The sequence below is a fragment of the Daphnia pulicaria genome, chromosome 6 (assembly GCF_021234035.1).
Source record: "Daphnia pulicaria isolate SC F1-1A chromosome 6, SC_F0-13Bv2, whole genome shotgun sequence".
Classification (NCBI taxonomy): domain Eukaryota; kingdom Metazoa; phylum Arthropoda; class Branchiopoda; order Diplostraca; family Daphniidae; genus Daphnia; species Daphnia pulicaria.
The window spans coordinates 7044715-7071165 of NC_060918.1; the positions used below are offsets into that span (position 1 = coordinate 7044715).

The window sequence follows — 26451 nt, forward strand, 5'->3', positions numbered from 1 at the left end:
AAACATTTCTATCACTTTGAAGTGATTTTCTATTCATCCATTGGGACTGGGAGGGTAAATTTTTATTTTTGAATGTCAACGGCCATATCACGTAGAACGCACCTGGTCTCGTCAGCTCCCAAAAGTTAAGTTACGTCGAGTCCCGTTAGCACTTGGAAGGGTGACCGCTTGGGAATACGGAATGTCGTTGGCGATGAATAGTTTGTTTTCAATAACAAATTTCTTGAAATTTTTTTTCAATCACGATGGTTACCAGTCCAAATTCGTAGATCAAAAATTTCAATGACACAGGGATAGGTTCAATTCATCTATAGGAATAATTCTGGATGAATTCCATTGAGAGTTTTTCAAAGTTTATCGCGTTTTTTTATTCGCGATGGTTACCAGTCCAAATTCGATGAACAAACATTTCAATCACTTTGAAGTGATTTTCTATTCATCCATTGGGACTGGGAGGGTAAATTTTCATTTTTGAATGTCAACGGCCATATCACGTAGAACGCACCTGGTCTCGTCAGCTCCCAGAAGTTAAGTTACGTCGAGTCCCGTTAGTACTTGGAAGGGTGACCGCTTGGGAATACGGAATGTCGTTGGCGATGAATAGTTTGTTTTCAATAACAAATTTCTTGAAATTTTTTTTCAATCACGATGGTTACCAGTCCAAATTCGTAGATCAAAAATTTCAATGACACAGGGATAGGTTCAATTCATCTATAGGAATAATTCTGGATGAATTCCATTGAGAGTTTTTCAAAGTTTATCGCGTTTTTTTATTCGCGATGGTTACCAGTCCAAATTCAATGAACAAACATTTCTATCACTTTGAAGTGATTTTCTATTCATCCATTGGGACTGGGAGGGTAAATTTTTATTTTTGAATGTCAACGGCCATATCACGTAGAACGCACCTGGTCTCGTCAGCTCCCAAAAGTTAAGTTACGTCGAGTCCCGTTAGCACTTGGAAGGGTGACCGCTTGGGAATACGGAATGTCGTTGGCGATGAATAGTTTGTTTTCAATAACAAATTTCTTGAAATTTTTTTTCAATCACGATGGTTACCAGTCCAAATTCGTAGATCAAAAATTTCAATGACACAGGGATAGGTTCAATTCATCTATAGGAATAATTCTGGATGAATTCCATTGAGAGTTTTTCAAAGTTTATCGCGTTTTTTTATTCGCGATGGTTACCAGTCCAAATTCGATGAACAAACATTTCAATCACTTTGAAGTGATTTTCTATTCATCCATTGGGACTGGGAGGGTAAATTTTCATTTTTGAATGTCAACGGCCATATCACGTAGAACGCACCTGGTCTCGTCAGCTCCCAGAAGTTAAGTTACGTCGAGTCCCGTTAGTACTTGGAAGGGTGACCGCTTGGGAATACGGAATGTCGTTGGCGATGAATAGTTTGTTTTCAATAACAAATTTCTTGAAATTTTTTTTCAATCACGATGGTTACCAGTCCAAATTCGTAGATCAAAAATTTCAATGACACAGGGATAGGTTCAATTCATCTATAGGAATAATTCTGGATGAATTCCATTGAGAGTTTTTCAAAGTTTATCGCGTTTTTTTATTCGCGATGGTTACCAGTCCAAATTCAATGAACAAACATTTCTATCACTTTGAAGTGATTTTCTATTCATCCATTGGGACTGGGAGGGTAAATTTTTATTTTTGAATGTCAACGGCCATATCACGTAGAACGCACCTGGTCTCGTCAGCTCCCAAAAGTTAAGTTACGTCGAGTCCCGTTAGCACTTGGAAGGGTGACCGCTTGGGAATACGGAATGTCGTTGGCGATGAATAGTTTGTTTTCAATAACAAATTTCTTGAAATTTTTTTTCAATCACGATGGTTACCAGTCCAAATTCGTAGATCAAAAATTTCAATGACACAGGGATAGGTTCAATTCATCTATAGGAATAATTCTGGATGAATTCCATTGAGAGTTTTTCAAAGTTTATCGCGTTTTTTTATTCGCGATGGTTACCAGTCCAAATTCGATGAACAAACATTTCAATCACTTTGAAGTGATTTTCTATTCATCCATTGGGACTGGGAGGGTAAATTTTCATTTTTGAATGTCAACGGCCATATCACGTAGAACGCACCTGGTCTCGTCAGCTCCCAGAAGTTAAGTTACGTCGAGTCCCGTTAGTACTTGGAAGGGTGACCGCTTGGGAATACGGAATGTCGTTGGCGATGAATAGTTTGTTTTCAATAACAAATTTCTTGAAATTTTTTTTCAATCACGATGGTTACCAGTCCAAATTCGTAGATCAAAAATTTCAATGACACAGGGATAGGTTCAATTCATCTATAGGAATAATTCTGGATGAATTCCATTGAGAGTTTTTCAAAGTTTATCGCGTTTTTTTATTCGCGATGGTTACCAGTCCAAATTCAATGAACAAACATTTCTATCACTTTGAAGTGATTTTCTATTCATCCATTGGGACTGGGAGGGTAAATTTTTATTTTTGAATGTCAACGGCCATATCACGTAGAACGCACCTGGTCTCGTCAGCTCCCAAAAGTTAAGTTACGTCGAGTCCCGTTAGCACTTGGAAGGGTGACCGCTTGGGAATACGGAATGTCGTTGGCGATGAATAGTTTGTTTTCAATAACAAATTTCTTGAAATTTTTTTTCAATCACGATGGTTACCAGTCCAAATTCGTAGATCAAAAATTTCAATGACACAGGGATAGGTTCAATTCATCTATAGGAATAATTCTGGATGAATTCCATTGAGAGTTTTTCAAAGTTTATCGCGTTTTTTTATTCGCGATGGTTACCAGTCCAAATTCGATGAACAAACATTTCAATCACTTTGAAGTGATTTTCTATTCATCCATTGGGACTGGGAGGGTAAATTTTCATTTTTGAATGTCAACGGCCATATCACGTAGAACGCACCTGGTCTCGTCAGCTCCCAGAAGTTAAGTTACGTCGAGTCCCGTTAGTACTTGGAAGGGTGACCGCTTGGGAATACGGAATGTCGTTGGCGATGAATAGTTTGTTTTCAATAACAAATTTCTTGAAATTTTTTTTCAATCACGATGGTTACCAGTCCAAATTCGTAGATCAAAAATTTCAATGACACAGGGATAGGTTCAATTCATCTATAGGAATAATTCTGGATGAATTCCATTGAGAGTTTTTCAAAGTTTATCGCGTTTTTTTATTCGCGATGGTTACCAGTCCAAATTCAATGAACAAACATTTCTATCACTTTGAAGTGATTTTCTATTCATCCATTGGGACTGGGAGGGTAAATTTTTATTTTTGAATGTCAACGGCCATATCACGTAGAACGCACCTGGTCTCGTCAGCTCCCAAAAGTTAAGTTACGTCGAGTCCCGTTAGCACTTGGAAGGGTGACCGCTTGGGAATACGGAATGTCGTTGGCGATGAATAGTTTGTTTTCAATAACAAATTTCTTGAAATTTTTTTTCAATCACGATGGTTACCAGTCCAAATTCGTAGATCAAAAATTTCAATGACACAGGGATAGGTTCAATTCATCTATAGGAATAATTCTGGATGAATTCCATTGAGAGTTTTTCAAAGTTTATCGCGTTTTTTTATTCGCGATGGTTACCAGTCCAAATTCGATGAACAAACATTTCAATCACTTTGAAGTGATTTTCTATTCATCCATTGGGACTGGGAGGGTAAATTTTCATTTTTGAATGTCAACGGCCATATCACGTAGAACGCACCTGGTCTCGTCAGCTCCCAGAAGTTAAGTTACGTCGAGTCCCGTTAGTACTTGGAAGGGTGACCGCTTGGGAATACGGAATGTCGTTGGCGATGAATAGTTTGTTTTCAATAACAAATTTCTTGAATTTTTTTTTCAATCACGATGGTTACCAGTCCAAATTCGTCGATCAAAAATTTCAATGACACAGGGATAGGTCCAATTCATCTATAGGAATGATTCTGGATGAATTCCATTGAGAGTTTTTCAAAGTTTATCGCGTTTTTTTATTCGCGATGGTTACCAGTCCGAATTCAATGAACAAACATTTCAATCACTTTGAAGTGATTTTCTATTCATCCATTGGGACTGGGAGGGTAAATTTTCATTTTTGAATGTCAACGGCCATATCACGTAGAACGCACCTGGTCTCGTCAGCTCCCAGAAGTTAAGTTACGTCAGGCCCCTTAGTACTTGGAAGGGTGACCGCTTGGGAATATGGAATGTCGTTGGCGATGAATAGTTTGTTTTCAATAACAAATTTCTTGAAATTTTTTTTCAATTACGATGGTTACCAGTCCAAATTCGTCGATCAAAAATTTCAATGACACAGGGATAGGTTCAATTCATCTATAGGAATGATTCTGGATGAATTCCATTGAGAGTTTTTCAAAGTTTATCGCGTTTTTTTATTCGCGATGGTTACCAGTCCGAATTCAATGAACAAACATTTCAATCACTTTGAAGTGATTTTCTATTCATCCATTGGGACTGGGAGGGTAAATTTTCATTTTTGAATGTCAACGGCCATATCACGTAGAACGCACCTGGTCTCGTCAGCTCCCAGAAGTTAAGTTACGTCGAGTCCCGTTAGTACTTGGAAGGGTGACCGCTTGGGAATACGGAATGTCGTTGGCGATGAATAGTTTGTTTTCAATAACAAATTTCTTGAAATTTTTTTTCAATCACGATGGTTACCAGTCCAAATTCGTCGATCAAAAATTTCAATGACACAGGGATAGGTTCAATTCATCTATAGGAATGATTCTGGATGAATTCCATTGAGAGTTTTTCAAAGTTTATCGCGTTTTTTTATTCGCGATGGTTACCAGTCCAAATTCAATGAACAAACATTTCTATCACTTTGAAGTGATTTTCTATTCATCCATTGGGACTGGGAGGGTAAATTTTCATTTTTGAATGTCAACGGCCATATCACGTAGAACGCACCTGGTCTCGTCAGCTCCCAGAAGTTAAGTTACGTCGTGTCCCGTTAGTACTTGGAAGGGTGACCGCTTGGGAATACGGAATGTCGTTGGCGATGAATAGTTTGTTTTCAATAACAAATTTCTTGAATTTTTTTTTCAATCACGATGGTTACCAGTCCAAATTCGTCGATCAAAAATTTCAATGACACAGGGATAGGTCCAATTCATCTATAGGAATGATTCTGGATGAATTCCATTGAGAGTTTTTCAAAGTTTATCGCGTTTTTTTATTCGCGATGGTTACCAGTCCGAATTCAATGAACAAACATTTCAATCACTTTGAAGTGATTTTCTATTCATCCATTGGGACTGGGAGGGTAAATTTTCATTTTTGAATGTCAACGGCCATATCACGTAGAACGCACCTGGTCTCGTCAGCTCCCAGAAGTTAAGTTACGTCAGGCCCCTTAGTACTTGGAAGGGTGACCGCTTGGGAATATGGAATGTCGTTGGCGATGAATAGTTTGTTTTCAATAACAAATTTCTTGAAATTTTTTTTCAATTACGATGGTTACCAGTCCAAATTCGTCGATCAAAAATTTCAATGACACAGGGATAGGTTCAATTCATCTATAGGAATGATTCTGGATGAATTCCATTGAGAGTTTTTCAAAGTTTATCGCGTTTTTTTATTCGCGATGGTTACCAGTCCGAATTCAATGAACAAACATTTCAATCACTTTGAAGTGATTTTCTATTCATCCATTGGGACTGGGAGGGTAAATTTTCATTTTTGAATGTCAACGGCCATATCACGTAGAACGCACCTGGTCTCGTCAGCTCCCAGAAGTTAAGTTACGTCGAGTCCCGTTAGTACTTGGAAGGGTGACCGCTTGGGAATACAGAATGTCGTTGGCGATGAATAGTTTGTTTTCAATAACAAATTTCTTGAAATTTTTTTTCAATCACGATGGTTACCAGTCCAAATTCGTAGATCAAAAATTTCAATGACACAGGGATAGGTTCAATTCATCTATAGGAATAATTCTGGATGAATTCCATTGAGAGTTTTTCAAAGTTTATCGCGTTTTTTTATTCGCGATGGTTACCAGTCCGAATTCAATGAACAAACATTTCAATCACTTTGAAGTGATTTTCTATTCATCCATTGGGACTGGGAGGGTAAATTTTCATTTTTGAATGTCAACGGCCATATCACGTAGAACGCACCTGGTCTCGTCAGCTCCCAGAAGTTAAGTTACGTCGAGTCCCGTTAGTACTTGGAAGGGTGACCGCTTGGGAATACGGAATGTCGTTGGCGATGAATAGTTTGTTTTCAATAACAAATTTCTTGAAATTTTTTTTCAATCACGATGGTTACCAGTCCAAATTCGTAGATCAAAAATTTCAATGACACAGGGATAGGTTCAATTCATCTATAGGAATAATTCTGGATGAATTCCATTGAGAGTTTTTCAAAGTTTATCGCGTTTTTTTATTCGCGATGGTTACCAGTCCAAATTCAATGAACAAACATTTCTATCACTTTGAAGTGATTTTCTATTCATCCATTGGGACTGGGAGGGTAAATTTTCATTTTTGAATGTCAACGGCCATATCACGTAGAACGCACCTGGTCTCGTCAGCTCCCAGAAGTTAAGTTACGTCGAGTCCCGTTAGTACTTGGAAGGGTGACCGCTTGGGAATACAGAATGTCGTTGGCGATGAATAGTTTGTTTTCAATAACAAATTTCTTGAAATTTTTTTTCAATCACGATGGTTACCAGTCCAAATTCGTAGATCAAAAATTTCAATGACACAGGGATAGGTTCAATTCATCTATAGGAATAATTCTGGATGAATTCCATTGAGAGTTTTTCAAAGTTTATCGCGTTTTTTTATTCGCGATGGTTACCAGTCCGAATTCAATGAACAAACATTTCAATCACTTTGAAGTGATTTTCTATTCATCCATTGGGACTGGGAGGGTAAATTTTCATTTTTGAATGTCAACGGCCATATCACGTAGAACGCACCTGGTCTCGTCAGCTCCCAGAAGTTAAGTTACGTCGAGTCCCGTTAGTACTTGGAAGGGTGACCGCTTGGGAATACGGAATGTCGTTGGCGATGAATAGTTTGTTTTCAATAACAAATTTCTTGAAATTTTTTTTCAATCACGATGGTTACCAGTCCAAATTCGTAGATCAAAAATTTCAATGACACAGGGATAGGTTCAATTCATCTATAGGAATAATTCTGGATGAATTCCATTGAGAGTTTTTCAAAGTTTATCGCGTTTTTTTATTCGCGATGGTTACCAGTCCAAATTCAATGAACAAACATTTCTATCACTTTGAAGTGATTTTCTATTCATCCATTGGGACTGGGAGGGTAAATTTTCATTTTTGAATGTCAACGGCCATATCACGTAGAACGCACCTGGTCTCGTCAGCTCCCAGAAGTTAAGTTACGTCGTGTCCCGTTAGTACTTGGAAGGGTGACCGCTTGGGAATACGGAATGTCGTTGGCGATGAATAGTTTGTTTTCAATAACAAATTTCTTGAATTTTTTTTTCAATCACGATGGTTACCAGTCCAAATTCGTCGATCAAAAATTTCAATGACACAGGGATAGGTCCAATTCATCTATAGGAATGATTCTGGATGAATTCCATTGAGAGTTTTTCAAAGTTTATCGCGTTTTTTTATTCGCGATGGTTACCAGTCCGAATTCAATGAACAAACATTTCAATCACTTTGAAGTGATTTTCTATTCATCCATTGGGACTGGGAGGGTAAATTTTCATTTTTGAATGTCAACGGCCATATCACGTAGAACGCACCTGGTCTCGTCAGCTCCCAGAAGTTAAGTTACGTCAGGCCCCTTAGTACTTGGAAGGGTGACCGCTTGGGAATATGGAATGTCGTTGGCGATGAATAGTTTGTTTTCAATAACAAATTTCTTGAAATTTTTTTTCAATTACGATGGTTACCAGTCCAAATTCGTCGATCAAAAATTTCAATGACACAGGGATAGGTTCAATTCATCTATAGGAATGATTCTGGATGAATTCCATTGAGAGTTTTTCAAAGTTTATCGCGTTTTTTTATTCGCGATGGTTACCAGTCCGAATTCAATGAACAAACATTTCAATCACTTTGAAGTGATTTTCTATTCATCCATTGGGACTGGGAGGGTAAATTTTCATTTTTGAATGTCAACGGCCATATCACGTAGAACGCACCTGGTCTCGTCAGCTCCCAGAAGTTAAGTTACGTCGAGTCCCGTTAGTACTTGGAAGGGTGACCGCTTGGGAATACGGAATGTCGTTGGCGATGAATAGTTTGTTTTCAATAACAAATTTCTTGAAATTTTTTTTCAATCACGATGGTTACCAGTCCAAATTCGTCGATCAAAAATTTCAATGACACAGGGATAGGTTCAATTCATCTATAGGAATGATTCTGGATGAATTCCATTGAGAGTTTTTCAAAGTTTATCGCGTTTTTTTATTCGCGATGGTTACCAGTCCAAATTCAATGAACAAACATTTCTATCACTTTGAAGTGATTTTCTATTCATCCATTGGGACTGGGAGGGTAAATTTTCATTTTTGAATGTCAACGGCCATATCACGTAGAACGCACCTGGTCTCGTCAGCTCCCAGAAGTTAAGTTACGTCGTGTCCCGTTAGTACTTGGAAGGGTGACCGCTTGGGAATACGGAATGTCGTTGGCGATGAATAGTTTGTTTTCAATAACAAATTTCTTGAATTTTTTTTTCAATCACGATGGTTACCAGTCCAAATTCGTCGATCAAAAATTTCAATGACACAGGGATAGGTCCAATTCATCTATAGGAATGATTCTGGATGAATTCCATTGAGAGTTTTTCAAAGTTTATCGCGTTTTTTTATTCGCGATGGTTACCAGTCCGAATTCAATGAACAAACATTTCAATCACTTTGAAGTGATTTTCTATTCATCCATTGGGACTGGGAGGGTAAATTTTCATTTTTGAATGTCAACGGCCATATCACGTAGAACGCACCTGGTCTCGTCAGCTCCCAGAAGTTAAGTTACGTCAGGCCCCTTAGTACTTGGAAGGGTGACCGCTTGGGAATATGGAATGTCGTTGGCGATGAATAGTTTGTTTTCAATAACAAATTTCTTGAAATTTTTTTTCAATTACGATGGTTACCAGTCCAAATTCGTCGATCAAAAATTTCAATGACACAGGGATAGGTTCAATTCATCTATAGGAATGATTCTGGATGAATTCCATTGAGAGTTTTTCAAAGTTTATCGCGTTTTTTTATTCGCGATGGTTACCAGTCCGAATTCAATGAACAAACATTTCAATCACTTTGAAGTGATTTTCTATTCATCCATTGGGACTGGGAGGGTAAATTTTCATTTTTGAATGTCAACGGCCATATCACGTAGAACGCACCTGGTCTCGTCAGCTCCCAGAAGTTAAGTTACGTCGAGTCCCGTTAGTACTTGGAAGGGTGACCGCTTGGGAATACAGAATGTCGTTGGCGATGAATAGTTTGTTTTCAATAACAAATTTCTTGAAATTTTTTTTCAATCACGATGGTTACCAGTCCAAATTCGTAGATCAAAAATTTCAATGACACAGGGATAGGTTCAATTCATCTATAGGAATAATTCTGGATGAATTCCATTGAGAGTTTTTCAAAGTTTATCGCGTTTTTTTATTCGCGATGGTTACCAGTCCGAATTCAATGAACAAACATTTCAATCACTTTGAAGTGATTTTCTATTCATCCATTGGGACTGGGAGGGTAAATTTTCATTTTTGAATGTCAACGGCCATATCACGTAGAACGCACCTGGTCTCGTCAGCTCCCAGAAGTTAAGTTACGTCGAGTCCCGTTAGTACTTGGAAGGGTGACCGCTTGGGAATACGGAATGTCGTTGGCGATGAATAGTTTGTTTTCAATAACAAATTTCTTGAAATTTTTTTTCAATCACGATGGTTACCAGTCCAAATTCGTAGATCAAAAATTTCAATGACACAGGGATAGGTTCAATTCATCTATAGGAATAATTCTGGATGAATTCCATTGAGAGTTTTTCAAAGTTTATCGCGTTTTTTTATTCGCGATGGTTACCAGTCCAAATTCAATGAACAAACATTTCTATCACTTTGAAGTGATTTTCTATTCATCCATTGGGACTGGGAGGGTAAATTTTCATTTTTGAATGTCAACGGCCATATCACGTAGAACGCACCTGGTCTCGTCAGCTCCCAGAAGTTAAGTTACGTCGTGTCCCGTTAGTACTTGGAAGGGTGACCGCTTGGGAATACGGAATGTCGTTGGCGATGAATAGTTTGTTTTCAATAACAAATTTCTTGAATTTTTTTTTCAATCACGATGGTTACCAGTCCAAATTCGTAGATCAAAAATTTCAATGACACAGGGATAGGTTCAATTCATCTATAGGAATAATTCTGGATGAATTCCATTGAGAGTTTTTCAAAGTTTATCGCGTTTTTTTATTCGCGATGGTTACCAGTCCGAATTCAATGAACAAACATTTCAATCACTTTGAAGTGATTTTCTATTCATCCATTGGGACTGGGAGGGTAAATTTTCATTTTTGAATGTCAACGGCCATATCACGTAGAACGCACCTGGTCTCGTCAGCTCCCAGAAGTTAAGTTACGTCGAGTCCCGTTAGTACTTGGAAGGGTGACCGCTTGGGAATACGGAATGTCGTTGGCGATGAATAGTTTGTTTTCAATAACAAATTTCTTGAAATTTTTTTTCAATCACGATGGTTACCAGTCCAAATTCGTAGATCAAAAATTTCAATGACACAGGGATAGGTTCAATTCATCTATAGGAATAATTCTGGATGAATTCCATTGAGAGTTTTTCAAAGTTTATCGCGTTTTTTTATTCGCGATGGTTACCAGTCCAAATTCAATGAACAAACATTTCTATCACTTTGAAGTGATTTTCTATTCATCCATTGGGACTGGGAGGGTAAATTTTCATTTTTGAATGTCAACGGCCATATCACGTAGAACGCACCTGGTCTCGTCAGCTCCCAGAAGTTAAGTTACGTCGTGTCCCGTTAGTACTTGGAAGGGTGACCGCTTGGGAATACGGAATGTCGTTGGCGATGAATAGTTTGTTTTCAATAACAAATTTCTTGAATTTTTTTTTCAATCACGATGGTTACCAGTCCAAATTCGTCGATCAAAAATTTCAATGACACAGGGATAGGTCCAATTCATCTATAGGAATGATTCTGGATGAATTCCATTGAGAGTTTTTCAAAGTTTATCGCGTTTTTTTATTCGCGATGGTTACCAGTCCGAATTCAATGAACAAACATTTCAATCACTTTGAAGTGATTTTCTATTCATCCATTGGGACTGGGAGGGTAAATTTTCATTTTTGAATGTCAACGGCCATATCACGTAGAACGCACCTGGTCTCGTCAGCTCCCAGAAGTTAAGTTACGTCAGGCCCCTTAGTACTTGGAAGGGTGACCGCTTGGGAATATGGAATGTCGTTGGCGATGAATAGTTTGTTTTCAATAACAAATTTCTTGAAATTTTTTTTCAATTACGATGGTTACCAGTCCAAATTCGTCGATCAAAAATTTCAATGACACAGGGATAGGTTCAATTCATCTATAGGAATGATTCTGGATGAATTCCATTGAGAGTTTTTCAAAGTTTATCGCGTTTTTTTATTCGCGATGGTTACCAGTCCGAATTCAATGAACAAACATTTCAATCACTTTGAAGTGATTTTCTATTCATCCATTGGGACTGGGAGGGTAAATTTTCATTTTTGAATGTCAACGGCCATATCACGTAGAACGCACCTGGTCTCGTCAGCTCCCAGAAGTTAAGTTACGTCGAGTCCCGTTAGTACTTGGAAGGGTGACCGCTTGGGAATACAGAATGTCGTTGGCGATGAATAGTTTGTTTTCAATAACAAATTTCTTGAAATTTTTTTTCAATCACGATGGTTACCAGTCCAAATTCGTAGATCAAAAATTTCAATGACACAGGGATAGGTTCAATTCATCTATAGGAATAATTCTGGATGAATTCCATTGAGAGTTTTTCAAAGTTTATCGCGTTTTTTTATTCGCGATGGTTACCAGTCCGAATTCAATGAACAAACATTTCAATCACTTTGAAGTGATTTTCTATTCATCCATTGGGACTGGGAGGGTAAATTTTCATTTTTGAATGTCAACGGCCATATCACGTAGAACGCACCTGGTCTCGTCAGCTCCCAGAAGTTAAGTTACGTCGAGTCCCGTTAGTACTTGGAAGGGTGACCGCTTGGGAATACGGAATGTCGTTGGCGATGAATAGTTTGTTTTCAATAACAAATTTCTTGAAATTTTTTTTCAATCACGATGGTTACCAGTCCAAATTCGTAGATCAAAAATTTCAATGACACAGGGATAGGTTCAATTCATCTATAGGAATAATTCTGGATGAATTCCATTGAGAGTTTTTCAAAGTTTATCGCGTTTTTTTATTCGCGATGGTTACCAGTCCAAATTCAATGAACAAACATTTCTATCACTTTGAAGTGATTTTCTATTCATCCATTGGGACTGGGAGGGTAAATTTTCATTTTTGAATGTCAACGGCCATATCACGTAGAACGCACCTGGTCTCGTCAGCTCCCAGAAGTTAAGTTACGTCGTGTCCCGTTAGTACTTGGAAGGGTGACCGCTTGGGAATACGGAATGTCGTTGGCGATGAATAGTTTGTTTTCAATAACAAATTTCTTGAATTTTTTTTTCAATCACGATGGTTACCAGTCCAAATTCGTCGATCAAAAATTTCAATGACACAGGGATAGGTCCAATTCATCTATAGGAATGATTCTGGATGAATTCCATTGAGAGTTTTTCAAAGTTTATCGCGTTTTTTTATTCGCGATGGTTACCAGTCCAAATTCAATGAACAAACATTTCTATCACTTTGAAGTGATTTTCTATTCATCCATTGGGACTGGGAGGGTAAATTTTCATTTTTGAATGTCAACGGCCATATCACGTAGAACGCACCTGGTCTCGTCAGCTCCCAGAAGTTAAGTTACGTCGTGTCCCGTTAGTACTTGGAAGGGTGACCGCTTGGGAATACGGAATGTCGTTGGCGATGAATAGTTTGTTTTCAATAACAAATTTCTTGAATTTTTTTTTCAATCACGATGGTTACCAGTCCAAATTCGTCGATCAAAAATTTCAATGACACAGGGATAGGTTCAATTCATCTATAGGAATGATTCTGGATGAATTCCATTGAGAGTTTTTCAAAGTTTATCGCGTTTTTTTATTCGCGATGGTTACCAGTCCGAATTCAATGAACAAACATTTCAATCACTTTGAAGTGATTTTCTATTCATCCATTGGGACTGGGAGGGTAAATTTTCATTTTTGAATGTCAACGGCCATATCACGTAGAACGCACCTGGTCTCGTCAGCTCCCAGAAGTTAAGTTACGTCGAGTCCCGTTAGTACTTGGAAGGGTGACCGCTTGGGAATACGGAATGTCGTTGGCGATGAATAGTTTGTTTTCAATAACAAATTTCTTGAAATTTTTTTTCAATCACGATGGTTACCAGTCCAAATTCGTAGATCAAAAATTTCAATGACACAGGGATAGGTTCAATTCATCTATAGGAATGATTCTGGATGAATTCCATTGAGAGTTTTTCAAAGTTTATCGCGTTTTTTTATTCGCGATGGTTACCAGTCCAAATTCAATGAACAAACATTTCTATCACTTTGAAGTGATTTTCTATTCATCCATTGGGACTGGGAGGGTAAATTTTCATTTTTGAATGTCAACGGCCATATCACGTAGAACGCACCTGGTCTCGTCAGCTCCCAGAAGTTAAGTTACGTCGAGTCCCGTTAGTACTTGGAAGGGTGACCGCTTGGGAATACGGGATGTCGTTGGCGATGAATAGTTTGTTTTCAATAACAAATTTCTTGAAATTTTTTTTCAATCACGATGGTTACCAGTCCAAATTCGTAGATCAAAAATTTCAATGACACAGGGATAGGTTCAATTCATCTATAGGAATGATTCTGGATGAATTCCATTGAGAGTTTTTCAAAGTTTATCGCGTTTTTTTATTCGCGATGGTTACCAGTCCAAATTCAATGAACAAACATTTCTATCACTTTGAAGTGATTTTCTATTCATCCATTGGGACTGGGAGGGTAAATTTTCAATTTTGAATGTCAACGGCCATATCACGTAGAACGCACCTGGTCTCGTCAGCTCCCAGAAGTTAAGTTACGTCGAGTCCCGTTAGTACTTGGAAGGGTGACCGCTTGGGAATACGGGATGTCGTTGGCGATGAATAGTTTGTTTTCAATAACAAATTTCTTGAAATTTTTTTTCAATCACGATGGTTACCAGTCCAAATTCGTAGATCAAAAATTTCAATGACACAGGGATAGGTTCAATTCATCTATAGGAATGATTCTGGATGAATTCCATTGAGAGTTTTTCAAAGTTTATCGCGTTTTTTTATTCGCGATGGTTACCAGTCCAAATTCAATGAACAAACATTTCTATCACTTTGAAGTGATTTTCTATTCATCCATTGGGACTGGGAGGGTAAATTTTCAATTTTGAATGTCAACGGCCATATCACGTAGAACGCACCTGGTCTCGTCAGCTCCCAGAAGTTAAGTTACGTCGAGTCCCGTTAGTACTTGGAAGGGTGACCGCTTGGGAATACGGGATGTCGTTGGCGATGAATAGTTTGTTTTCAATAACAAATTTCTTGAAATTTTTTTTCAATCACGATGGTTACCAGTCCAAATTCGTAGATCAAAAATTTCAATGACACAGGGATAGGTTCAATTCATCTATAGGAATGATTCTGGATGAATTCCATTGAGAGTTTTTCAAAGTTTATCGCGTTTTTTTATTCGCGATGGTTACCAGTCCGAATTCAATGAACAAACATTTCAATCACTTTGAAGTGATTTTCTATTCATCCATTGGGACTGGGAGGGTAAATTTTCATTTTTGAATGTCAACGGCCATATCACGTAGAACGCACCTGGTCTCGTCAGCTCCCAGAAGTTAAGTTACGTCGAGTCCCGTTAGTACTTGGAAGGGTGACCGCTTGGGAATACGGAATGTCGTTGGCGATGAATAGTTTGTTTTCAATAACAAATTTCTTGAATTTTTTTTTCAATCACGATGGTTACCAGTCCAAATTCGTCGATCAAAAATTTCAATGACACAGGGATAGGTTCAATTCATCTATAGGAATGATTCTGGATGAATTCCATTGAGAGTTTTTCAAAGTTTATCGCGTTTTTTTATTCGCGATGGTTACCAGTCCAAATTCAATGAACAAACATTTCTATCACTTTGAAGTGATTTTCTATTCATCCATTGGGACTGGGAGGGTAAATTTTCATTTTTGAATGTCAACGGCCATATCACGTAGAACGCACCTGGTCTCGTCAGCTCCCAGAAGTTAAGTTACGTCGAGTCCCGTTAGTACTTGGAAGGGTGACCGCTTGGGAATATGGAATGTCGTTGGCGATGAATAGTTTGTTTTCAATAACAAATTTCTTGAAATTTTTTTTCAATCACGATGGTTACCAGTCCAAATTCGTCGATCAAAAATTTCAATGACACAGGGATAGGTTCAATTCATCTATAGGAATGATTCTGGATGAATTCCATTGAGAGTTTTTCAAAGTTTATCGCGTTTTTTTATTCGCGATGGTTACCAGTCCGAATTCAATGAACAAACATTTCAATCACTTTGAAGTGATTTTCTATTCATCCATTGGGACTGGGAGGGTAAATTTTCATTTTTGAATGTCAACGGCCATATCACGTAGAACGCACCTGGTCTCGTCAGCTCCCAGAAGTTAAGTTACGTCGAGTCCCGTTAGTACTTGGAAGGGTGACCGCTTGGGAATACGGAATGTCGTTGGCGATGAATAGTTTGTTTTCAATAACAAATTTCTTGAAATTTTTTTTCAATCACGATGGTTACCAGTCCAAATTCGTAGATCAAAAATTTCAATGACACAGGGATAGGTTCAATTCATCTATAGGAATGATTCTGGATGAATTCCATTGAGAGTTTTTCAAAGTTTATCGCGTTTTTTTATTCGCGATGGTTACCAGTCCAAATTCAATGAACAAACACTTCTATCACTTTGAAGTGATTTTCTATTCATCCATTGGGACTGGGAGGGTAAATTTTCATTTTTGAATGTCAACGGCAATATCACGTAGAACGCACCTGGTCTCGTCAGCTCCCAGAAGTTAAGTTACGTCGAGTCCCGTTAGTACTTGGAAGGGTGACCGCTTGGGAATACGGAATGTCGTTGGCGATGAATAGTTTGTTTTCAATAACAAATTTCTTGAAATTTTTTTTCAATCACGATGGTTACCAGTCCAAATTCGTAGATCAAAAATTTCAATGACACAGGGATAGGTTCAATTCATCTATAGGAATAATTCTGGATGAATTCCATTGAGAGTTTTTCAAAGTTTATCGCGTTTTTTTATTCGCGATGGTTACCAGTCCGAATTCAATGAACAAACATTTCAATCACTTTGAAGTGATTTTCTATTCATCCATTGGGACTGGGAGGGTAAATTTTCATTTTTGAATGTCAACGGCCATATCACGTAGAACGCACCTGGTCTCGTCAGCTCCCAGAAGTTAAGTTACGTCGAGTCCCGTTAGTACTTGGAAGGGTGACCGCTTGGGAATACGGAATGTCGTTGGCGATGAATAGTTTGTTTTCAATAACAAATTTCTTGAAATTTTTTTTCAATCACGATGGTTACCAGTCCAAATTCGTAGATCAAAAATTTCAATGACACAGGGATAGGTTCAATTCATCTATAGGAATGATTCTGGATGAATTCCATTGAGAGTTTTTCAAAGTTTATCGCGTTTTTTTATTCGCGATGGTTACCAGTCCAAATTCAATGAACAAACACTTCTATCACTTTGAAGTGATTTTCTATTCATCCATTGGGACTGGGAGGGTAAATTTTCATTTTTGAATGTCAACGGCAATATCACGTAGAACGCACCTGGTCTCGTCAGCTCCCAGAAGTTAAGTTACGTCGAGTCCCGTTAGTACTTGGAAGGGTGACCGCTTGGGAATACGGAATGTCGTTGGCGATGAATAGTTTGTTTTCAATAACAAATTTCTTGAAATTTTTTTTCAATCACGATGGTTACCAGTCCAAATTCGTAGATCAAAAATTTCAATGACACAGGGATAGGTTCAATTCATCTATAGGAATAATTCTGGATGAATTCCATTGAGAGTTTTTCAAAGTTTATCGCGTTTTTTTATTCGCGATGGTTACCAGTCCGAATTCAATGAACAAACATTTCAATCACTTTGAAGTGATTTTCTATTCATCCATTGGGACTGGGAGGGTAAATTTTCATTTTTGAATGTCAACGGCCATATCACGTAGAACGCACCTGGTCTCGTCAGCTCCCAGAAGTTAAGTTACGTCGAGTCCCGTTAGTACTTGAAAGGGTGACCGCTTGGGAATACGGAATGTCGTTGGCGATGAATAGTTTGTTTTCAATAACAAATTTCTTGAATTTTTTTTTCAATCACGATGGTTACCAGTCCAAATTCGTCGATCAAAAATTTCAATGACACAGGGATAGGTCCAATTCATCTATAGGAATGATTCTGGATGAATTCCATTGAGAGTTTTTCAAAGTTTATCGCGTTTTTTTATTCGCGATGGTTACCAGTCCAAATTCAATGAACAAACATTTCTATCACTTTGAAGTGATTTTCTATTCATCCATTGGGACTGGGAGGGTAAATTTTCATTTTTGAATGTCAACGGCCATATCACGTAGAACGCACCTGGTCTCGTCAGCTCCCAGAAGTTAAGTTACGTCGTGTCCCGTTAGTACTTGGAAGGGTGACCGCTTGGGAATACGGAATGTCGTTGGCGATGAATAGTTTGTTTTCAATAACAAATTTTTTGAATTTTTTTTTCAATCACGATGGTTACCAGTCCAAATTCGTCGATCAAAAATTTCAATGACACAGGGATAGGTCCAATTCATCTATAGGAATGATTCTGGATGAATTCCATTGAGAGTTTTTCAAAGTTTATCGCGTTTTTTTATTCGCGATGGTTACCAGTCCGAATTCAATGAACAAACATTTCAATCACTTTGAAGTGATTTTCTATTCATCCATTGGGACTGGGAGGGTAAATTTTCATTTTTGAATGTCAACGGCCATATCACGTAGAACGCACCTGGTCTCGTCAGCTCCCAGAAGTTAAGTTACGTCGTGTCCCGTTAGTACTTGGAAGGGTGACCGCTTGGGAATACGGAATGTCGTTGGCGATGAATAGTTTGTTTTCAATAACAAATTTCTTGAATTTTTTTTTCAATCACGATGGTTACCAGTCCAAATTCGTCGATCAAAAATTTCAATGACACAGGGATAGGTCCAATTCATCTATAGGAATGATTCTGGATGAATTCCATTGAGAGTTTTTCAAAGTTTATCGCGTTTTTTTATTCGCGATGGTTACCAGTCCGAATTCAATGAACAAACATTTCAATCACTTTGAAGTGATTTTCTATTCATCCATTGGGACTGGGAGGGTAAATTTTCATTTTTGAATGTCAACGGCCATATCACGTAGAACGCACCTGGTCTCGTCAGCTCCCAGAAGTTAAGTTACGTCAGGCCCCTTAGTACTTGGAAGGGTGACCGCTTGGGAATATGGAATGTCGTTGGCGATGAATAGTTTGTTTTCAATAACAAATTTCTTGAAATTTTTTTTCAATTACGATGGTTACCAGTCCAAATTCGTCGATCAAAAATTTCAATGACACAGGGATAGGTTCAATTCATCTATAGGAATGATTCTGGATGAATTCCATTGAGAGTTTTTCAAAGTTTATCGCGTTTTTTTATTCGCGATGGTTACCAGTCCGAATTCAATGAACAAACATTTCAATCACTTTGAAGTGATTTTCTATTCATCCATTGGGACTGGGAGGGTAAATTTTCATTTTTGAATGTCAACGGCCATATCACGTAGAACGCACCTGGTCTCGTCAGCTCCCAGAAGTTAAGTTACGTCGAGTCCCGTTAGTACTTGGAAGGGTGACCGCTTGGGAATACAGAATGTCGTTGGCGATGAATAGTTTGTTTTCAATAACAAATTTCTTGAAATTTTTTTTCAATCACGATGGTTACCAGTCCAAATTCGTAGATCAAAAATTTCAATGACACAGGGATAGGTCCAATTCATCTATAGGAATGATTCTGGATGAATTCCATTGAGAGTTTTTCAAAGTTTATCGCGTTTTTTTATTCGCGATGGTTACCAGTCCGAATTCAATGAACAAACATTTCAATCACTTTGAAGTGATTTTCTATTCATCCATTGGGACTGGGAGGGTAAATTTTCATTTTTGAATGTCAACGGCCATATCACGTAGAACGCACCTGGTCTCGTCAGCTCCCAGAAGTTAAGTTACGTCGAGTCCCGTTAGTACTTGGAAGGGTGACCGCTTGGGAATATGGAATGTCGTTGGCGATGAATAGTTTGTTTTCAATAACAAATTTCTTGAAATTTTTTTTCAATCACGATGGTTACCAGTCCAAATTCGTCGATCAAAAATTTCAATGACACAGGGATAGGTCCAATTCATCTATAGGAATGATTCTGGATGAATTCCATTGAGAGTTTTTCAAAGTTTATCGCGTTTTTTTATTCGCGATGGTTACCAGTCCGAATTCAATGAACAAACATTTCAATCACTTTGAAGTGATTTTCTATTCATCTATTGGGACTGGGAGGGTAAATTTTCATTTTTGAATGTCAACGGCCATATCACGTAGAACGCACCTGGTCTCGTCAGCTCCCAGAAGTTAAGTTACGTCAGGCCCCTTAGTACTTGGAAGGGTGACCGCTTGGGAATATGGAATGTCGTTGGCGATGAATAGTTTGTTTTCAATAACAAATTTCTTGAAATTTTTTTTCAATTACGATGGTTACCAGTCCAAATTCGTCGATCAAAAATTTCAATGACACAGGGATAGGTTCAATTCATCTATAGGAATGATTCTGGATGAATTCCATTGAGAGTTTTTCAAAGTTTATCGCGTTTTTTTATTCGCGATGGTTACCAGTCCGAATTCAATGAACAAACATTTCAATCACTTTGAAGTGATTTTCTATTCATCCATTGGGACTGGGAGGGTAAATTTTCATTTTTGAATGTCAACGGCCATATCACGTAGAACGCACCTGGTCTCGTCAGCTCCCAGAAGTTAAGTTACGTCGAGTCCCGTTAGTACTTGGAAGGGTGACCGCTTGGGAATACGGAATGTCGTTGGCGATGAATAGTTTGTTTTCAATAACAAATTTCTTGAAATTTTTTTTCAATCACGATGGTTACCAGTCCAAATTCGTCGATCAAAAATTTCAATGACACAGGGATAGGTTCAATTCATCTATAGGAATGATTCTGGATGAATTCCATTGAGAGTTTTTCAAAGTTTATCGCGTTTTTTTATTCGCGATGGTTACCAGTCCAAATTCAATGAACAAACATTTCTATCACTTTGAAGTGATTTTCTATTCATCCATTGGGACTGGGAGGGTAAATTTTCATTTTTGAATGTCAACGGCCATATCACGTAGAACGCACCTGGTCTCGTCAGCTCCCAGAAGTTAAGTTACGTCGTGTCCCGTTAGTACTTGGAAGGGTGACCGCTTGGGAATACGGAATGTCGTTGGCGATGAATAGTTTGTTTTCAATAACAAATTTCTTGAATTTTTTTTTCAATCACGATGGTTACCAGTCCAAATTCGTCGATCAAAAATTTCAATGACACAGGGATAGGTCCAATTCATCTATAGGAATGATTCTGGATGAATTCCATTGAGAGTTTTTCAAAGTTTATCGCGTTTTTTTATTCGCGATGGTTACCAGTCCGAATTCAATGAACAAACATTTCAATCACTTTGAAGTGATTTTCTATTCATCCATTGGGACTGGGAGGGTAAATTTTCATTTTTGAATGTCAACGGCCATATCACGTAGAACGCACCTGGTCTCGTCAGCTCCCAGAAGTTAAGTTACGTCGTGTCCCGTTAGTACTTGGAAGGGTGACCGCTTGGGAATACGGAATGTCGTTGGCGATGAATAGTTTGTTTTCAATAACAAATTTCTTGAATTTTTTTTTCAATCACGATGGTTACCAGTCCAAATTCGTCGATCAAAAATTTCAATGACACAGGGATAGGTCCAATTCATCTATAGGAATGATTCTGGATGAATTCCATTGAGAGTTTTTCAAAGTTTATCGCGTTTTTTTATTCGCGATGGTTACCAGTCCGAATTCAATGAACAAACATTTCAATCACTTTGAAGTGATTTTCTATTCATCCATTGGGACTGGGAGGGTAAATTTTCATTTTTGAATGTCAACGGCCATATCACGTAGAACGCACCTGGTCTCGTCAGCTCCCAGAAGTTAAGTTACGTCAGGCCCCTTAGTACTTGGAAGGGTGACCGCTTGGGAATATGGAATGTCGTTGGCGATGAATAGTTTGTTTTCAATAACAAATTTCTTGAAATTTTTTTTCAATTACGATGGTTACCAGTCCAAATTCGTCGATCAAAAATTTCAATGACACAGGGATAGGTTCAATTCATCTATAGGAATGATTCTGGATGAATTCCATTGAGAGTTTTTCAAAGTTTATCGCGTTTTTTTATTCGCGATGGTTACCAGTCCGAATTCAATGAACAAACATTTCAATCACTTTGAAGTGATTTTCTATTCATCCATTGGGACTGGGAGGGTAAATTTTCATTTTTGAATGTCAACGGCCATATCACGTAGAACGCACCTGGTCTCGTCAGCTCCCAGAAGTTAAGTTACGTCGAGTCCCGTTAGTACTTGGAAGGGTGACCGCTTGGGAATACAGAATGTCGTTGGCGATGAATAGTTTGTTTTCAATAACAAATTTCTTGAAATTTTTTTTCAATCACGATGGTTACCAGTCCAAATTCGTAGATCAAAAATTTCAATGACACAGGGATAGGTCCAATTCATCTATAGGAATGATTCTGGATGAATTCCATTGAGAGTTTTTCAAAGTTTATCGCGTTTTTTTATTCGCGATGGTTACCAGTCCGAATTCAATGAACAAACATTTCAATCACTTTGAAGTGATTTTCTATTCATCCATTGGGACTGGGAGGGTAAATTTTCATTTTTGAATGTCAACGGCCATATCACGTAGAACGCACCTGGTCTCGTCAGCTCCCAGAAGTTAAGTTACGTCGAGTCCCGTTAGTACTTGGAAGGGTGACCGCTTGGGAATATGGAATGTCGTTGGCGATGAATAGTTTGTTTTCAATAACAAATTTCTTGAAATTTTTTTTCAATCACGATGGTTACCAGTCCAAATTCGTCGATCAAAAATTTCAATGACACAGGGATAGGTTCAATTCATCTATAGGAATGATTCTGGATGAATTCCATTGAGAGTTTTTCAAAGTTTATCGCGTTTTTTTATTCGCGATGGTTACCAGTCCAAATTCAATGAACAAACATTTCTATCACTTTGAAGTGATTTTCTATTCATCCATTGGGACTGGGAGGGTAAATTTTCATTTTTGAATGTCAACGGCCATATCACGTAGAACGCACCTGGTCTCGTCAGCTCCCAGAAGTTAAGTTACGTCGTGTCCCGTTAGTACTTGAAAGGGTGACCGCTTGGGAATACGGAATGTCGTTGGCGATGAATAGTTTGTTTTCAATAACAAATTTCTTGAATTTTTTTTTCAATCACGATGGTTACCAGTCCAAATTCGTCGATCAAAAATTTCAATGACACAGGGATAGGTCCAATTCATCTATAGGAATGATTCTGGATGAATTCCATTGAGAGTTTTTCAAAGTTTATCGCGTTTTTTTATTCGCGATGGTTACCAGTCCGAATTCAATGAACAAACATTTCAATCACTTTGAAGTGATTTTCTATTCATCCATTGGGACTAGGAGGGTAAATTTTCATTTTTGAATGTTAACGGCCATATCACGTAGAACGCACCTGGTCTCGTCAGCTCCCAGAAGTTAAGTTACGTCGAGTCCCGTTAGTACTTGGAAGGGTGACCGCTTGGGAATATGGAATGTCAATGGCGATGAATAGTTTGTTTTCAATAACAAATTTCTTGAATTTTTTTTTCAATCACGATGGTTACCAGTCCAAATTCGTCGATCAAAAATTTCAATGACACAGGGATAGGTCCAATTCATCTATAGGAATGATTCTGGATGAATTCCATTGAGAGTTTTTCAAAGTTTATCGCGTTTTTTTATTCGCGATGGTTACCAGTCCGAATTCAATGAACAAACATTTCAATCACTTTGAAGTGATTTTCTATTCATCCATTGGGACTGGGAGGGTAAATTTTCATTTTTGAATGTCAACGGCCATATCACGTAGAACGCACCTGGTCTCGTCAGCTCCCAGAAGTTAAGTTACGTCAGGCCCCTTAGTACTTGGAAGGGTGACCGCTTGGGAATATGGAATGTCGTTGGCGATGAATAGTTTGTTTTCAATAACAAATTTCTTGAAATTTTTTTCAATCACGATGGTTACCAGTCCAAATTCGTCGATCAAAAATTTCAATGACACAGGGATAGGTTCAATTCATCTATAGGAATGATTCTGGATGAATTCCATTGAGAGTTTTTCAAAGTTTATCGCGTTTTTTTATTCGCGATGGTTACCAGTCCGAATTCAATGAACAAACATTTCAATCACTTTGAAGTGATTTTCTATTCATCCATTGGGACTGGGAGGGTAAATTTTCATTTTTGAATGTCAACGGCCATATCACGTAGAACGCACCTGGTCTCGTCAGCTCCCAGAAGTTAAGTTACGTCAGGCCCCTTAGTACTTGGAAGGGTGACCGCTTGGGAATATGGAATGTCGTTGGCGATGAATAGTTTGTTTTCAATAACAAATTTCTTGAAATTTTTTTTCAATTACGATGGTTACCAGTCCAAATTCGTCGATCAAAAATTTCAATGACACAGGGATAGGTTCAATTCATCTATAGGAATGATTCTGGATGAATTCCATTGAGAGTTTTTCAAAGTTTATCGCGTTTTTTTATTCGCGATGGTTACCAGTCCGAATTCAATGAACAAACATTTCAATCACTTTGAAGTGATTTTCTATTCATCCATTGGGACTGGGAGGGTAAATTTTCATTTTTGAATGTCAACGGCCATATCACGTAGAACGCACCTGGTCTCGTCAGCTCCCAGAAGTTAAGTTACGTCGAGTCCCGTTAGTACTTGGAAGGGTGACCGCTTGGGAATACAGAATGTCGTTGGCGATGAATAGTTTGTTTTCAATAACAAATTTCTTGAAATTTTTTTTCAATCACGATGGTTACCAGTCCAAATTCGTAGATCAAAAATTTCAATGACACAGGGATAGGTCCAATTCATCTATAGGAATGATTCTGGATGAATTCCATTGAGAGTTTTTCAAAGTTTATCGCGTTTTTTTATTCGCGATGGTTACCAGTCCGAATTCAATGAACAAACATTTCAATCACTTTGAAGTGATTTTCTATTCATCCATTGGGACTGGGAGGGTAAATTTTCATTTTTGAATGTCAACGGCCATATCACGTAGAACGCACCTGGTCTCGTCAGCTCCCAGAAGTTAAGTTACGTCGAGTCCCGTTAGTACTTGGAAGGGTGACCGCTTGGGAATATGGAATGTCGTTGGCGATGAATAGTTTGTTTTCAATAACAAATTTCTTGAAATTTTTTTTCAATCACGATGGTTACCAGTCCAAATTCGTCGATCAAAAATTTCAATGACACAGGGATAGGTTCAATTCATCTATAGGAATGATTCTGGATGAATTCCATTGAGAGTTTTTCAAAGTTTATCGCGTTTTTTTATTCGCGATGGTTACCAGTCCAAATTCAATGAACAAACATTTCTATCACTTTGAAGTGATTTTCTATTCATCCATTGGGACTGGGAGGGTAAATTTTCATTTTTGAATGTCAACGGCCATATCACGTAGAACGCACCTGGTCTCGTCAGCTCCCAGAAGTTAAGTTACGTCGTGTCCCGTTAGTACTTGAAAGGGTGACCGCTTGGGAATACGGAATGTCGTTGGCGATGAATAGTTTGTTTTCAATAACAAATTTCTTGAATTTTTTTTTCAATCACGATGGTTACCAGTCCAAATTCGTCGATCAAAAATTTCAATGACACAGGGATAGGTCCAATTCATCTATAGGAATGATTCTGGATGAATTCCATTGAGAGTTTTTCAAAGTTTATCGCGTTTTTTTATTCGCGATGGTTACCAGTCCGAATTCAATGAACAAACATTTCAATCACTTTGAAGTGATTTTCTATTCATCCATTGGGACTAGGAGGGTAAATTTTCATTTTTGAATGTTAACGGCCATATCACGTAGAACGCACCTGGTCTCGTCAGCTCCCAGAAGTTAAGTTACGTCGAGTCCCGTTAGTACTTGGAAGGGTGACCGCTTGGGAATATGGAATGTCAATGGCGATGAATAGTTTGTTTTCAATAACAAATTTCTTGAATTTTTTTTTCAATCACGATGGTTACCAGTCCAAATTCGTCGATCAAAAATTTCAATGACACAGGGATAGGTCCAATTCATCTATAGGAATGATTCTGGATGAATTCCATTGAGAGTTTTTCAAAGTTTATCGCGTTTTTTTATTCGCGATGGTTACCAGTCCGAATTCAATGAACAAACATTTCAATCACTTTGAAGTGATTTTCTATTCATCCATTGGGACTGGGAGGGTAAATTTTCATTTTTGAATGTCAACGGCCATATCACGTAGAACGCACCTGGTCTCGTCAGCTCCCAGAAGTTAAGTTACGTCAGGCCCCTTAGTACTTGGAAGGGTGACCGCTTGGGAATATGGAATGTCGTTGGCGATGAATAGTTTGTTTTCAATAACAAATTTCTTGAAATTTTTTTCAATCACGATGGTTACCAGTCCAAATTCGTCGATCAAAAATTTCAATGACACAGGGATAGGTTCAATTCATCTATAGGAATGATTCTGGATGAATTCCATTGAGAGTTTTTCAAAGTTTATCGCGTTTTTTTATTCGCGATGGTTACCAGTCCGAATTCAATGAACAAACATTTCAATCACTTTGAAGTGATTTTCTATTCATCCATTGGGACTGGGAGGGTAAATTTTCATTTTTGAATGTCAACGGCCATATCACGTAGAACGCACCTGGTCTCGTCAGCTCCCAGAAGTTAAGTTACGTCGAGTCCCGTTAGTACTTGGAAGGGTGACCGCTTGGGAATATGGAATGTCGTTGGCGATGAATAGTTTGTTTTCAATAACAAATTTCTTGAAATTTTTTTTCAATCACGATGGTTACCAGTCCAAATTCGTCG

The 26451-nt window shown here is 38.1% G+C and overlaps 66 pseudogenes; all 66 read left to right on the top strand.

Moving 5' to 3' along the window:
* The first annotated feature begins 74 nt into the window (after positions 1-74).
* LOC124345962 lies at positions 75-193 on the top strand (annotated as a pseudogene).
* A 284-nt stretch (positions 194-477) lies between these two features.
* Positions 478-596, top strand: LOC124345053 (annotated as a pseudogene).
* Positions 597-880: 284 nt separating this feature from the next.
* LOC124345963 lies at positions 881-999 on the top strand (annotated as a pseudogene).
* Positions 1000-1283: 284 nt separating this feature from the next.
* Positions 1284-1402, top strand: LOC124345054 (annotated as a pseudogene).
* A 284-nt stretch (positions 1403-1686) lies between these two features.
* On the top strand, positions 1687-1805 carry LOC124345965 (annotated as a pseudogene).
* Positions 1806-2089: 284 nt separating this feature from the next.
* LOC124345055 lies at positions 2090-2208 on the top strand (annotated as a pseudogene).
* Positions 2209-2492: 284 nt separating this feature from the next.
* Positions 2493-2611, top strand: LOC124345966 (annotated as a pseudogene).
* A 284-nt stretch (positions 2612-2895) lies between these two features.
* On the top strand, positions 2896-3014 carry LOC124345056 (annotated as a pseudogene).
* Positions 3015-3298: 284 nt separating this feature from the next.
* On the top strand, positions 3299-3417 carry LOC124345967 (annotated as a pseudogene).
* A 284-nt stretch (positions 3418-3701) lies between these two features.
* Positions 3702-3820, top strand: LOC124345058 (annotated as a pseudogene).
* A 284-nt stretch (positions 3821-4104) lies between these two features.
* LOC124346193 lies at positions 4105-4222 on the top strand (annotated as a pseudogene).
* Positions 4223-4506: 284 nt separating this feature from the next.
* Positions 4507-4625, top strand: LOC124345059 (annotated as a pseudogene).
* Positions 4626-4909: 284 nt separating this feature from the next.
* On the top strand, positions 4910-5028 carry LOC124345670 (annotated as a pseudogene).
* A 284-nt stretch (positions 5029-5312) lies between these two features.
* Positions 5313-5430, top strand: LOC124346194 (annotated as a pseudogene).
* Positions 5431-5714: 284 nt separating this feature from the next.
* LOC124345706 lies at positions 5715-5833 on the top strand (annotated as a pseudogene).
* A 284-nt stretch (positions 5834-6117) lies between these two features.
* Positions 6118-6236, top strand: LOC124345060 (annotated as a pseudogene).
* A 284-nt stretch (positions 6237-6520) lies between these two features.
* On the top strand, positions 6521-6639 carry LOC124345707 (annotated as a pseudogene).
* A 284-nt stretch (positions 6640-6923) lies between these two features.
* LOC124345061 lies at positions 6924-7042 on the top strand (annotated as a pseudogene).
* Positions 7043-7326: 284 nt separating this feature from the next.
* On the top strand, positions 7327-7445 carry LOC124345671 (annotated as a pseudogene).
* A 284-nt stretch (positions 7446-7729) lies between these two features.
* On the top strand, positions 7730-7847 carry LOC124346195 (annotated as a pseudogene).
* A 284-nt stretch (positions 7848-8131) lies between these two features.
* LOC124345062 lies at positions 8132-8250 on the top strand (annotated as a pseudogene).
* Positions 8251-8534: 284 nt separating this feature from the next.
* LOC124345672 lies at positions 8535-8653 on the top strand (annotated as a pseudogene).
* A 284-nt stretch (positions 8654-8937) lies between these two features.
* Positions 8938-9055, top strand: LOC124346196 (annotated as a pseudogene).
* A 284-nt stretch (positions 9056-9339) lies between these two features.
* Positions 9340-9458, top strand: LOC124345709 (annotated as a pseudogene).
* A 284-nt stretch (positions 9459-9742) lies between these two features.
* LOC124345063 lies at positions 9743-9861 on the top strand (annotated as a pseudogene).
* Positions 9862-10145: 284 nt separating this feature from the next.
* Positions 10146-10264, top strand: LOC124345673 (annotated as a pseudogene).
* A 284-nt stretch (positions 10265-10548) lies between these two features.
* On the top strand, positions 10549-10667 carry LOC124345064 (annotated as a pseudogene).
* A 284-nt stretch (positions 10668-10951) lies between these two features.
* On the top strand, positions 10952-11070 carry LOC124345675 (annotated as a pseudogene).
* A 284-nt stretch (positions 11071-11354) lies between these two features.
* LOC124346198 lies at positions 11355-11472 on the top strand (annotated as a pseudogene).
* A 284-nt stretch (positions 11473-11756) lies between these two features.
* Positions 11757-11875, top strand: LOC124345710 (annotated as a pseudogene).
* Positions 11876-12159: 284 nt separating this feature from the next.
* Positions 12160-12278, top strand: LOC124345065 (annotated as a pseudogene).
* Positions 12279-12562: 284 nt separating this feature from the next.
* LOC124345676 lies at positions 12563-12681 on the top strand (annotated as a pseudogene).
* A 284-nt stretch (positions 12682-12965) lies between these two features.
* Positions 12966-13084, top strand: LOC124345677 (annotated as a pseudogene).
* Positions 13085-13368: 284 nt separating this feature from the next.
* On the top strand, positions 13369-13487 carry LOC124345066 (annotated as a pseudogene).
* Positions 13488-13771: 284 nt separating this feature from the next.
* On the top strand, positions 13772-13890 carry LOC124346416 (annotated as a pseudogene).
* A 284-nt stretch (positions 13891-14174) lies between these two features.
* Positions 14175-14293, top strand: LOC124346417 (annotated as a pseudogene).
* A 284-nt stretch (positions 14294-14577) lies between these two features.
* On the top strand, positions 14578-14696 carry LOC124346418 (annotated as a pseudogene).
* A 284-nt stretch (positions 14697-14980) lies between these two features.
* LOC124345067 lies at positions 14981-15099 on the top strand (annotated as a pseudogene).
* Positions 15100-15383: 284 nt separating this feature from the next.
* On the top strand, positions 15384-15502 carry LOC124345391 (annotated as a pseudogene).
* A 284-nt stretch (positions 15503-15786) lies between these two features.
* Positions 15787-15905, top strand: LOC124345069 (annotated as a pseudogene).
* Positions 15906-16189: 284 nt separating this feature from the next.
* Positions 16190-16308, top strand: LOC124345553 (annotated as a pseudogene).
* Positions 16309-16592: 284 nt separating this feature from the next.
* Positions 16593-16711, top strand: LOC124345070 (annotated as a pseudogene).
* Positions 16712-16995: 284 nt separating this feature from the next.
* Positions 16996-17114, top strand: LOC124345554 (annotated as a pseudogene).
* Positions 17115-17398: 284 nt separating this feature from the next.
* Positions 17399-17517, top strand: LOC124345436 (annotated as a pseudogene).
* A 284-nt stretch (positions 17518-17801) lies between these two features.
* On the top strand, positions 17802-17920 carry LOC124345678 (annotated as a pseudogene).
* A 284-nt stretch (positions 17921-18204) lies between these two features.
* On the top strand, positions 18205-18323 carry LOC124345679 (annotated as a pseudogene).
* Positions 18324-18607: 284 nt separating this feature from the next.
* LOC124346199 lies at positions 18608-18725 on the top strand (annotated as a pseudogene).
* Positions 18726-19009: 284 nt separating this feature from the next.
* LOC124345711 lies at positions 19010-19128 on the top strand (annotated as a pseudogene).
* Positions 19129-19412: 284 nt separating this feature from the next.
* LOC124345392 lies at positions 19413-19531 on the top strand (annotated as a pseudogene).
* A 284-nt stretch (positions 19532-19815) lies between these two features.
* LOC124346201 lies at positions 19816-19933 on the top strand (annotated as a pseudogene).
* Positions 19934-20217: 284 nt separating this feature from the next.
* On the top strand, positions 20218-20336 carry LOC124345071 (annotated as a pseudogene).
* Positions 20337-20620: 284 nt separating this feature from the next.
* LOC124345680 lies at positions 20621-20739 on the top strand (annotated as a pseudogene).
* A 284-nt stretch (positions 20740-21023) lies between these two features.
* On the top strand, positions 21024-21142 carry LOC124345681 (annotated as a pseudogene).
* Positions 21143-21426: 284 nt separating this feature from the next.
* On the top strand, positions 21427-21544 carry LOC124346202 (annotated as a pseudogene).
* Positions 21545-21828: 284 nt separating this feature from the next.
* Positions 21829-21947, top strand: LOC124345712 (annotated as a pseudogene).
* Positions 21948-22231: 284 nt separating this feature from the next.
* LOC124345394 lies at positions 22232-22350 on the top strand (annotated as a pseudogene).
* A 284-nt stretch (positions 22351-22634) lies between these two features.
* LOC124345810 lies at positions 22635-22753 on the top strand (annotated as a pseudogene).
* A 284-nt stretch (positions 22754-23037) lies between these two features.
* Positions 23038-23156, top strand: LOC124346125 (annotated as a pseudogene).
* A 284-nt stretch (positions 23157-23440) lies between these two features.
* On the top strand, positions 23441-23558 carry LOC124346203 (annotated as a pseudogene).
* A 283-nt stretch (positions 23559-23841) lies between these two features.
* LOC124346205 lies at positions 23842-23959 on the top strand (annotated as a pseudogene).
* Positions 23960-24243: 284 nt separating this feature from the next.
* On the top strand, positions 24244-24362 carry LOC124345713 (annotated as a pseudogene).
* A 284-nt stretch (positions 24363-24646) lies between these two features.
* On the top strand, positions 24647-24765 carry LOC124345395 (annotated as a pseudogene).
* Positions 24766-25049: 284 nt separating this feature from the next.
* On the top strand, positions 25050-25168 carry LOC124345812 (annotated as a pseudogene).
* A 284-nt stretch (positions 25169-25452) lies between these two features.
* On the top strand, positions 25453-25571 carry LOC124346126 (annotated as a pseudogene).
* A 284-nt stretch (positions 25572-25855) lies between these two features.
* Positions 25856-25973, top strand: LOC124346206 (annotated as a pseudogene).
* A 283-nt stretch (positions 25974-26256) lies between these two features.
* On the top strand, positions 26257-26375 carry LOC124345396 (annotated as a pseudogene).
* The last annotated feature ends 76 nt before the right edge of the window (positions 26376-26451 follow it).